The sequence below is a fragment of the Stenella coeruleoalba genome (genome assembly GCF_951394435.1).
Source record: "Stenella coeruleoalba genome assembly, chromosome: 6".
NCBI lineage: Eukaryota > Metazoa > Chordata > Mammalia > Artiodactyla > Delphinidae > Stenella > Stenella coeruleoalba.
Window position 1 is genome coordinate 23,044,157 of NC_137151.1, and position 12,131 is coordinate 23,056,287.

The following is a 12,131-nucleotide window of genomic DNA, read 5'->3' on the forward strand; positions in this document are numbered from 1 at the left end:
GCGGGATGTAAATTGCCAACAGACACTCGGGAGAAGTGTATGGTGTTTCCTGAAACATCTAAAAAACAAAGCAACAGAGCCTAGGGCACTGCCACTTATGGTCCTATAGCTTAGGGAAATTAAAATCAAAAAGACACAGCCACCCCAAAGTTTGGGACGCCTCTGTTTACAAGAACCTCGTTTACAGTACAAGTTCAACATCGCAGAAAGTGAAAAATGGATAAAGAAGTTGTGGTATTTACTTACAAAGCAATATCACTCAGCAATGAAATCTATGTCATCAGGCCCTTAGAAGCACAATGAGTGGATTCAGGTATGATGATTCTAACTGAAATAAGTCACACAGAAAAAGAAACATCATAAGATATCAGTAATACACGGAATGTAAACTTGGCTACACAGGAACTGAATTACAGAACAGAACAGGGTCTCAAATTTAGAAAACCAACTTATGCTTGCTTAAGTGTAAGGGTGAGTTGGGGTGCTGCATAAAACCAGAGATTGAAATGAGCACAGATAAAGTTCCTTAAGTCAAATATGGAATAGACAAGAGCTACTCCTTGCTCAACGAAATGGACTCAACACCGCATATTAAACGCCTAAGAATGTACCTGACTAGTAAGTATCGTAAAACCTATGGATTGCTATGTCTCCAAAAGAGAATCAAGCATGTGTACAGGGGCATAAACGCAGCAGTGATAGGATTGGAGAGGTTCGGTGACCAAATGAAGACCCTTTGAAGTCATATTGCATGGTACCCATTACACGGGTCTCAACTCTCCAGGTTTAAGGTATTCTTCCTTCAGCTAAAACATGCATGTGGAACCCAAGTATGATCAACCATGTGAACGGGAGACGTGTTCAAATATGTCTCAGTTTTCCTCCCCTGGTACTCGGGTGCAACATTCCAGACGCTTTACTAACACTCTCCCCACTTGGAGAGTCAGTCCCTTTAACCTCCTGTTTGGCCCAGTTTGCAATTTCTGCGGAAGAAGAACAGGAATAGCGAGAACCAATGAGAGGCTAGCTGGAGGTGTCTGGACGGGCAAATTTAACTCTCATTTCCCACCAGGAAGAGGAAATAACCAAAGGCTCAGCGTGCCGTGCCGGAACCAGATTAGGGCCTGAAGCCATCCTGCGGTGTTGCGGCCAGGTCACAAGAAAGCGAGTTGAAGAAAGGAGCTCAGGGGCACTGTAATTCACAAACCTGCAGAGTTATAAATGACAGCTATCGTCCAAAAATAGACTGAAGTAAGGCTGCCAAGAGGACTTGAAAGCGGGGCAGAATTGCACGAAACCGATTTCAGGAGGTAGACTGGAATTGCATTGAAAGCATAGGAAAAGAGGCAGAACGTCCACAATGATGCACTTGGCCAAAAAGGGCGTATGCGTTTTTTCCTGAATATATTCAGGAAAAAACGCATACGCCCTTTTTGGCCAACCAAGCAAGCTTGCAAAGGAAATCTGCACTACAATGAAGTCTCACTTCCCCCCGGTCAAAAGGGCCATCTGAAAAAAGTGTAAAATCCAGAAAGGCTGGACAGGCCATGGAGAACTGGGAGCCTTGTTATGTTGATGGGCGGGATGTAAATTGCCAACAACCACTCGGGAGAAGTGTATGGTGTTTCCTGAAACATCTAAAAAACAAAGCAACAGAACCTAGGGCACTTCCACTTATGGTCCTATAGCTTAGGGAAATTAAAATCAAAAAGACACAGCCACCCCAAAGTTTGGAACGGCTCTGTTTACAAGAACCTCGTTTACAGTACAAGTTCAACATCGCAGAAAGTGAAAAATGGATAAAGAAGTTGTGGTATTTACTTACAAAGCAATATCACTCAGCAATGAAATCTGTGTCATCAGGCCCTTAGCAGCACAATGAGTGGATTCAGGTATGATGATTCTAACTGAAGTAAGTCACACAGAAAAAGAAACATCATAAGATATCAGTAATACACGGAATGGAAACTTGGCTACACAGGAACTGAATTACAGAACAGAACAGGGTCTCAAATTTAGAAAACCAACTTATGCTTGCTTAAGGGTAAAGGTGAGTTGGGGTGCTGCATAAAACCAGAGATTGAAATGAGCACAGATAAAGTTCCTTAAGTCAAATATGGAATAGACAAGAGCTACTCCTTGCTCAACGAAATGGACTCAACATCGCATATTAAACGCCTAAGAATGTACCTGACTAGTAAGTATCTTAAAACCTATGGATTGATATGTCTCCGAAAGAGAATCAAGCATGTGTACAGGGGCATAAACGCAGCAGTGATAGGATTGGAGAGGTTCGGTGAGCAAATGAAGACCCTTTGAAGTCATATTGCATGGTACCCATTACACGGGTCTTAACTCACCAGGTTTAAAGTATTCTTCCTTCAGCTAAAACATGCATGTGGAACCCAAGTATGATCAACCATGTGAACGGGAGACGTGTTCAAATATGTCTCAATTTTCCTCCCCTGGTACTCGGGTGCAACATTCCAGACGCTTTACTAACACTCTCCCCACTTGGAGAGTCAGCGCCTTTAACCTAATGTTTGGCCCAGTTTGCAATTTCTGCGGAAGATGAACAGGAATAGCGAGAACCAATGAGAGACTAGCTGGAGGTGTCTGGTCGGGCAAATTTAACTCTCATTTCCCACCAGGAAGAGGACATAACCAAAGGCTCAGCGTGCCGTGCCGGAACCAGATTAGGGCCTGAAGCCATCCTGCGGTTTTGCGGCCAGCTCAAAAGAAAGCGAGTTGAAGAAAGGAGCTCAGGGGCACTGTAATTCACAAACCTGCAGAGTTATAAATGACAGCTATGGTCCAAAAATATACTGAAGTAAGGCTGCCAAGAGGACTGGAAAGCGGGGCAGAATTGCAGGAAACCGATTTCAGGAGGTAGACTGGAATTGCATTGAAAGCATAGGAAAAGAGGCAGAACGTCCACAATGATGCACTTGGCCAAAAAGGGCGTATGCGTTTTTTCCTGAATATATTCAGGAAAAAACGCATACGCCCTTTTTGGCCAACCAAGCAAGCTTGCAAAGGAAATCTGCACTACAATGAAGTCTCACTTCCCCCCGGTCAAAAGGGCCATCTGAAAAAAGTGTAAAATCCAGAAAGGCAGGACAGGCCATGGAGAACTGGGAGCCTTGTTATGCTGATGGGCAGGATGTAAATTGCCAACAGACACTCGGGAGAAGTGTATGGTGTTTCCTGAAACATCTAAAAAACAAAGCAACAGAGCCTAGGGCACTTCCACTTATGGTCCTATAGCTTAGGGAAATTAAAATCAAAAAGACACAGCCACCCCAAAGTTTGGAATGGATCTGTTTACAAGAACCTCGTTTACAGTACAAGTTCAACATCGCAGAAAGTGAAAAATGGATAAAGAAGCTGTGGTATTCACTTACAAATCAATATCACTCAGCAATGAAATCTATGTCATCAGGCCCTTAGCAGCACAATGAGTGGATTCAGGTACGATGATTCTAACTGAAATAAGTCACACAGAAAAAGAAACATCATAAGATATCAGTAATACACGGAATGGAAACTTGGCTACACAGGAACTGAATTACAGAACAGAACAGGGTCTCAAATTTAGAAAACCAACTTATGCTTGCTTAAGGGTAAAGGTGAGTTGGGGTGCTGCATAAAACCAGAGATTGAAATGAGCACAGATAAAGTTCCTTAAGCCAAATATGGAATAGACAAGAGCTACTCCTTGCTCAACGAAATGGACTCAACACCCCATATTAAACGCCTAAGGATGTACCTGACTAGTAAGTATCTTAAAACCTATGGATTGCTATGTCTCCAAAAGAGAATCAAGCGTGTGTACAGGGGCATAAATGCAGCAGTGATAGGATTGGAGAGGTTCGGTGAGCAAATGAAGACCCTTTGAAGTCATATTTCATGGTACCCATTACACGGGTCTCAACTCTCCAGGTTTAAGGTATTCTTCCTTCAGCTAAAACATGCATGTGGAACCCAGAGTATGATCAACCATGTGAACGGGAGACGTGTTCAAATATGTCTCAGTTTTCCTCCCCTGGTACACGGGTGCAACATTCCAGACACTTTACTAACACTCTCCCGACAGGGAGAGTCATTCCCTTTAACCTCCTGTTTGGCCCAGTTTGCAATTTCTGCGGAAGATGAACAGGAATAGTGAGAACCAATGAGAGGCTAGCTGGAGGTGTCTGGACGGGCAAATTTAACTCTCATTTCCCACCAGGAAGAGGAAATAACCAAAGGCTCAGCGTGCCGTACCGGAAGCACATTAGGGCCTGAAGCCATCCTGCGGTGTTGCGGCCAGCTCAAAAGAAAGCGAGTTGAAGAAAGGAGCTCAGGGGCACTGTAATTCACAAACCTGCAGAGTTATAAATGACAGCTATGGTCCAAAAATATACTGAAGTAAGGCTGCCAAGAGGACTGGAAAGCGGGGCAGAATTGCAGGAAACCGATTTCAGGAGGTAGACTGGAATTGCATTGAAAGCATAGGAAAAGAGGCAGAACGTCCACAATGATGCACTTGGCCAAAAAGGGCGTATGCGTTTTTTCCTGAATATATTCAGGAAAAAACGCATACGCCCTTTTTGGCCAACCAAGCAAGCTTGCAAAGGAAATCTGCACTACAATGAAGTCTCACTTCCCCCCGGTCAAAAGGGCCATCTGAAAAAAGTGTAAAATCCAGAAAGGCAGGACAGGCCATGGAGAACTGGGAGCCTTGTTATGCTGATGGGCGGGATGTAAATTGCCAACAGACACTCGGGAGAAGTGTATGGTGTTTCCTGAAACATCTAAAAAACAAAGCAACAGAGCCTAGGGCACTGCCACTTATGGTCCTATAGCTTAGGGAAATTAAAATCATAAAGACACAGCCACCCCAAAGTTTGGGACGCCTCTGTTTACAAGAACCTCATTTACAGTACAAGTTCAACATCGCAGAAAGTGAAAAATGGATAAAGAAGTTGTGGTATTTACTTACAAAGCAATATCACTCAGCAATGAAATCTATGTCATCAGGCCCTTAGCAGCACAATGAGAGGATTCAGGTATGATGATTCTAACTGAAATAAGTCACACAGAAAAAGAAACATCATAAGATATCAGTAATACACGGAATGTAAACTTGGCTACACAGGAACTGAATTACAGAACAGAACAGGGTCTCAAATTTAGAAAACCAACTTATGCTTGCTTAAGGGTAAAGGTGAGTTGGGGTGCTGCATAAAACCAGAGATTGAAATGAGCACAGATAAAGTTCCTTAAGCCAAATATGGAATAGACAAGAGCTACTCCTTGCTCAACGAAATGGACTCAACACCGCATATTAAACGCCTAAGAATGTACCTGACTAGTACGTATCTTAAAACCTATGGATTGCTATGTCTCCAAAAGAGAATCAAGCATGTGTACAGGGGCATAAACGCAGCAGTGATAGGATTGGAGAGGTTCGGTGAGCAAATGAAGACCCTTTGAAGTCATATTGCATGGTACCCATTACACGGGTCTCAACTCTCCAGGTTTAAGGTATTCTTCCTTCAGCTAAAACGTGCATGTGGAACCCAGAGTATGTTCAACCATGTGAACGGGAGACGTGTTCAAATATGTCTCAGTTTTCCTCCCCTGGTACTCGGGTGCAACATTCCAGACGCTTTACTAACACTCTCCCGACTAGGAGAGTCAGTCCCTTTAACCTCCTGTTTGGCCCAGTTTGCAATTTCTGCGGAAGATGAACAGGAATAGCGAGAACCAATGAGAGACTAGCTGGAGGTGTCTGGATGGGCAAATTTAACTCTCATTTCCCACCAGGAAGAGGAATTATCCAAAGGCTCAGCGTGCCATGCCAGAACCAGATTAGGGCCTGAAGCCATCCTGCGGTGTTGCGGCCAGGTCACAAGAAAGCGAGTTGAAGAAAGGAGCTCAGGGGCACTGTAATTCACAAACCTGCAGAGTTATAAATGACAGCTATTGTCCAAAAATAGACTGAAGTAAGGCTGCCAAGAGGACTTGAAAGCGGGGCAGAATTGCAGGAAACCGATTTCAGGAGGTAGACTGGAATTGCATTGAAAGCATAGGAAAAGAGGCAGAACGTCCACAATGATGCACTTGGCCATAAAGGGCGTATGCGTTTTTTCCTGAATATATTCAGGAAAAAACGCATACGCCCTTTTTGGCCAACCAAGCAAACTTGCAAAGGAAATCTGCACTACAATGAAGTCTCACTTCTCCCTGGTCAAAAGGGCCATCTGAAAAAAGTGTAAAATCCAGAAAGGCAGGACAGGCCATGGAGAACTGGGAGCCTTGTTATGCTGATAGGCGGGATGTAAATTGCCAACAGACACTCAGGAGAAGTGTATGGTGTTTCCTGAAACATCTATAAAACAAAGGAACAGAGCCTAGGGCACTTCCACTTATGGTCCTATAGATTAGGGAAATTAAAATCAAAAAGACACAGCCACCCCAAAGTTTGGGACGCCTCTGTTTACAAGAACCTCGTTTTCCGTACAAGTTCAATATCACAGAAAGTGAAAAATGGATAAAGAACTTGTGGTACTTACGTACAATACAGTATCACTCAGCAATGAAATCTATGTCATCAGGCCCGTAGCAGCATAATGAGTGGATTCAGGTACGATGATTCTAACTGAAATAAGTCACACAGAAAAAGAAACATCATAAGATATCACTAATACACGGAATGTAAACTTGGCTACACAGGAACTGCATTCCAAAACAGAACAGGGTCTCAAATTTAGAATACCAACTTATGGTTGCTTAAGGGGAAAGGTGAGTTGGGGTGCTGCATAAAACCAGAGATTGAAATGAGCACAGATAAAGTTCCTTAAGCCAGATATGGAATAGACAAGAGCTACTCCTTGCTCAACGAAATGGACTCAAAACCCCATATTAAACGAATAAGAATGTACCTGACTAGTAAGTATCTTAAAACCTATGGATTGCTATGTCTCCAAAAGAGAATCAAGCGTGTGTACAGGGGCATAAACGCAGCAGTGATAGGATTGGAGAGGTTCGGTGAGCAAATGAAGACCCTTTGAAGTCATATTGCATGGTACCCATTACACGGGTCTCAACTCTCCAGGTTTAAGGTATTCTTCCTTCAGCTAAAACATGCATGTGGAACCTAGAGTATGATCAACCATGTGAACGGGAGACGTGTTCAAATATGTCTCAGTTTTCCTCCCCTGGTACTCGGGTGCAACATTCCAGACGCTTTACTAACACTCTCCCGACTTGGAGAGTCAGTCCCTTTAACCTCCTTTTTGGCCCAGTTTGCAATTTCTGCGGAAGATGAACAGGAATAGCGAGAACCAATGAGAGACTAGCTGGAGGTGTCTGGATGGGCAAATTTAACTCTCATTTCCCACCAGTAAGAAGAATTAACCAAAGGCTCAGCATGCCGGGCCAGAACCAGATTAGGGCCTGAAGCCATCCTGCGGTGTTGCGGCCAGGTCACAAGAAAGCGAGTTGAAGAAAGGAGCTCAGGGGCACTGTAATTCACAAACCTGCAGAGTTATAAATGACAGCTATCGTCCAAAAATAGACTGAAGTAAGGCTGCCAAGAGGACTTGAAAGCGGGGCAGAATTGCAGGAAACCGATTTCAGGAGGTAGACTGGAATTGCATTGAAAGCATAGGAAAAGAGGCAGAACGTCCACAATGATGCACTTGGCCAAAAAGGGCGTATGTGTTTTTCCTGAATATATTCAGGAAAATACGCATACGCCCTTTTTGGCCAACCAAGCAAGCTTGCAAAGGAAATCTGCACTACAATGAAGTCTCACTTCCCCCCGGTCAAAAGGGCCATCTGAAAAAAGTGTAAAATCCAGAAAGGCAGGACAGGCCATGGAGAACTGGGAGCCTTGTTATGCTGATGGGCGGGATGTAAATTGCCAACAGACACTCGGGAGAAGTGTATGGTGTTTCCTGAAACATCTAAAAAACAAAGCAACAGAGCCTAGGGCACTGCCACTTATGGTCCTATAGCTTAGGGAAATTAAAATCAAAAAGACACAGCCACCCCAAAGTTTGGGACGCCTCTGTTTACAAGAACCTCGTTTACAGTACAAGTTCAACATCGCAGAAAGTGAAAAATGGATAAAGAAGTTGTGGTATTTACTTACAAAGCAATATCACTCAGCAATGAAATCTATGTCATCAGGCCCTTAGAAGCACAATGAGTGGATTCAGGTATGATGATTCTAACTGAAATAAGTCACACAGAAAAAGAAACATCATAAGATATCAGTAATACACGGAATGTAAACTTGGCTACACAGGAACTGAATTACAGAACAGAACAGGGTCTCAAATTTAGAAAACCAACTTATGCTTGCTTAAGTGTAAGGGTGAGTTGGGGTGCTGCATAAAACCAGAGATTGAAATGAGCACAGATAAAGTTCCTTAAGTCAAATATGGAATAGACAAGAGCTACTCCTTGCTCAACGAAATGGACTCAACACCGCATATTAAACGCCTAAGAATGTACCTGACTAGTAAGTATCGTAAAACCTATGGATTGCTATGTCTCCAAAAGAGAATCAAGCATGTGTACAGGGGCATAAACGCAGCAGTGATAGGATTGGAGAGGTTCGGTGAGCAAATGAAGACCCTTTGAAGTCATATTGCATGGTACCCATTACACGGGTCTCAACTCTCCAGGTTTAAGGTATTCTTCCTTCAGCTAAAACATGCATGTGGAACCCAAGTATGATCAACCATGTGAACGGGAGACGTGTTCAAATATGTCTCAGTTTTCCTCCCCTGGTACTCGGGTGCAACATTCCAGACGCTTTACTAACACTCTCCCCACTTGGAGAGTCAGTCCCTTTAACCTCCTGTTTGGCCCAGTTTGCAATTTCTGCGGAAGAAGAACAGGAATAGCGAGAACCAATGAGAGGCTAGCTGGAGGTGTCTGGACGGGCAAATTTAACTCTCATTTCCCACCAGGAAGAGGAAATAACCAAAGGCTCAGCGTGCCGTGCCGGAACCAGATTAGGGCCTGAAGCCATCCTGCGGTGTTGCGGCCAGGTCACAAGAAAGCGAGTTGAAGAAAGGAGCTCAGGGGCACTGTAATTCACAAACCTGCAGAGTTATAAATGACAGCTATCGTCCAAAAATAGACTGAAGTAAGGCTGCCAAGAGGACTTGAAAGCGGGGCAGAATTGCACGAAACCGATTTCAGGAGGTAGACTGGAATTGCATTGAAAGCATAGGAAAAGAGGCAGAACGTCCACAATGATGCACTTGGCCAAAAAGGGCGTATGCGTTTTTTCCTGAATATATTCAGGAAAAAACGCATACGCCCTTTTTGGCCAACCAAGCAAGCTTGCAAAGGAAATCTGCACTACAATGAAGTCTCACTTCCCCCCGGTCAAAAGGGCCATCTGAAAAAAGTGTAAAATCCAGAAAGGCTGGACAGGCCATGGAGAACTGGGAGCCTTGTTATGTTGATGGGCGGGATGTAAATTGCCAACAACCACTCGGGAGAAGTGTATGGTGTTTCCTGAAACATCTAAAAAACAAAGCAACAGAACCTAGGGCACTTCCACTTATGGTCCTATAGCTTAGGGAAATTAAAATCAAAAAGACACAGCCACCCCAAAGTTTGGAACGGCTCTGTTTACAAGAACCTCGTTTACAGTACAAGTTCAACATCGGAGAAAGTGAAAAATGGATAAAGAAGTTGTGGTATTTACTTACAAAGCAATATCACTCAGCAATGAAATCTGTGTCATCAGGCCCTTAGCAGCACAATGAGTGGATTCAGGTATGATGATTCTAACTGAAGTAAGTCACACAGAAAAAGAAACATCATAAGATATCAGTAATACACGGAATGTAAACTTGGCTACACAGGAACTGAATTACAGAACAGAACAGGGTCTCAAATTTAGAAAACCAACTTATGCTTGCTTAAGGGTAAAGGTGAGTTGGGGTGCTGCATAAAACCAGAGATTGAAATGAGCACAGATAAAGTTCCTTAAGTCAAATATGGAATAGACAAGAGCTACTCCTTGCTCAACGAAATGGACTCAACATCGCATATTAAACGCCTAAGAATGTACCTGACTAGTAAGTATCTTAAAACCTATGGATTGATATGTCTCCGAAAGAGAATCAAGCATGTGTACAGGGGCATAAACGCAGCAGTGATAGGATTGGAGAGGTTCGGTGAGGAAATGAAGACCCTTTGAAGTCATATTGCATGGTACCCATTACACGGGTCTTAACTCACCAGGTTTAAAGTATTCTTCCTTCAGCTAAAACATGCATGTGGAACCCAAGTATGATCAACCATGTGAACGGGAGACGTGTTCAAATATGTCTCAATTTTCCTCCCCTGGTACTCGGGTGCAACATTCCAGACGCTTTACTAACACTCTCCCCACTTGGAGAGTCAGCGCCTTTAACCTAATGTTTGGCCCAGTTTGCAATTTCTGCGGAAGATGAACAGGAATAGCGAGAACCAATGAGAGACTACCTGGAGGTGTCTGGTCGGGCAAATTTAACTCTCATTTCCCACCAGGAAGAGGAAATAACCAAAGGCTCAGCGTGCCGTGCCGGAACCAGATTAGGGCCTGAAGCCATCCTGCGGTTTTGCGGCCAGCTCAAAAGAAAGCGAGTTGAAGAAAGGAGCTCAGGGGCACTGTAATTCACAAACCTGCAGAGTTATAAATGACAGCTATCGTCCAAAAATAGACTGAAGTAAGGCTGCCAAGAAGACTTGAAAGCGGGGCAGAATTGCAGGAAACCGATTTCAGGAGGTAGACTGGAATTGCATTGAAAGCATAGGAAAAGAGGCAGAACGTCCACAATGATGCACTTGGCCAAAAAGGGCGTATGCGTTTTTTCCTGAATATATTCAGGAAAAAACGCATACGCCCTTTTTGGCCAACCAAGCAAGCTTGCAAAGGAAATCTGCACTACAATGAAGTCTCACTTCCCCCCGGTCAAAAGGGCCATCTGAAAAAAGTGTAAAATCCAGAAAGGCAGGACAGGCCATGGAGAACTGGGAGCCTTGTTATGCTGATGGGCAGGATGTAAATTGCCAACAGACACTCGGGAGAAGTGTATGGTGTTTCCTGAAACATCTAAAAAACAAAGCAACAGAGCCTAGGGCACTTCCACTTATGGTCCTATAGCTTAGGGAAATTAAAATCAAAAAGACACAGCCACCCCAAAGTTTGGAATGGATCTGTTTACAAGAACCTCGTTTACAGTACAAGTTCAACATCGCAGAAAGTGAAAAATGGATAAAGAAGCTGTGGTATTCACTTACAAATCAATATCACTCAGCAATGAAATCTATGTCATCAGGCCCTTAGCAGCACAATGAGTGGATTCAGGTACGATGATTCTAACTGAAATAAGTCACACAGAAAAAGAAACATCATAAGATATCAGTAATACACGGAATGGAAACTTGGCTACACAGGAACTGAATTACAGAACAGAACAGGGTCTCAAATTTAGAAAACCAACTTATGCTTGCTTAAGGGTAAAGGTGAGTTGGGGTGCTGCATAAAACCAGAGATTGAAATGAGCACAGATAAAGTTCCTTAAGCCAAATATGGAATAGACAAGAGCTACTCCTTGCTCAACGAAATGGACTCAACACCCCATATTAAACGCCTAAGGATGTACCTGACTAGTAAGTATCTTAAAACCTATGGATTGCTATGTCTCCAAAAGAGAATCAAGCGTGTGTACAGGGGCATAAATGCAGCAGTGATAGGATTGGAGAGGTTCGGTGAGCAAATGAAGACCCTTTGAAGTCATATTTCATGGTACCCATTACACGGGTCTCAACTCTCCAGGTTTAAGGTATTCTTCCTTCAGCTAAAACATGCATGTGGAACCCAGAGTATGATCAACCATGTGAACGGGAGACGTGTTCAAATAGGTCTCAGTTTTCCTCCCCTGGTACACGGGTGCAACATTCCAGACACTTTACTAACACTCTCCCGACAGGGAGAGTCATTCCCTTTAACCTCCTGTTTGGCCCAGTTTGCAATTTCTGCGGAAGATGAACAGGAATAGTGAGAACCAATGAGAGGCTAGCTGGAGGTGTCTGGACGGGCAAATTTAACTCTCATTTCCCACCAGGAA

General features: G+C 43.6%; 1 long non-coding RNA gene across 36 annotated transcripts in view; it reads right to left on the bottom strand.

The window, feature by feature from the left end:
* LOC307187927 overlaps window positions 1-12,131 on the bottom strand; it is a 3,519,425-nt gene that overhangs the window by 672,066 nt on the left and 2,835,228 nt on the right. The window contains exon 9 of one of the 36 annotated variants that reach the window (XR_013828734.1): window positions 11,333-11,383. The exons of the other annotated variants lie outside the window; for them this stretch is intronic. This is a non-coding gene — a long non-coding RNA (uncharacterized lncRNA). Of the gene's footprint in view, window positions 1-11,332; window positions 11,384-12,131 lie in introns of those variants that run through there. 36 annotated transcript variants of the gene reach the window in all.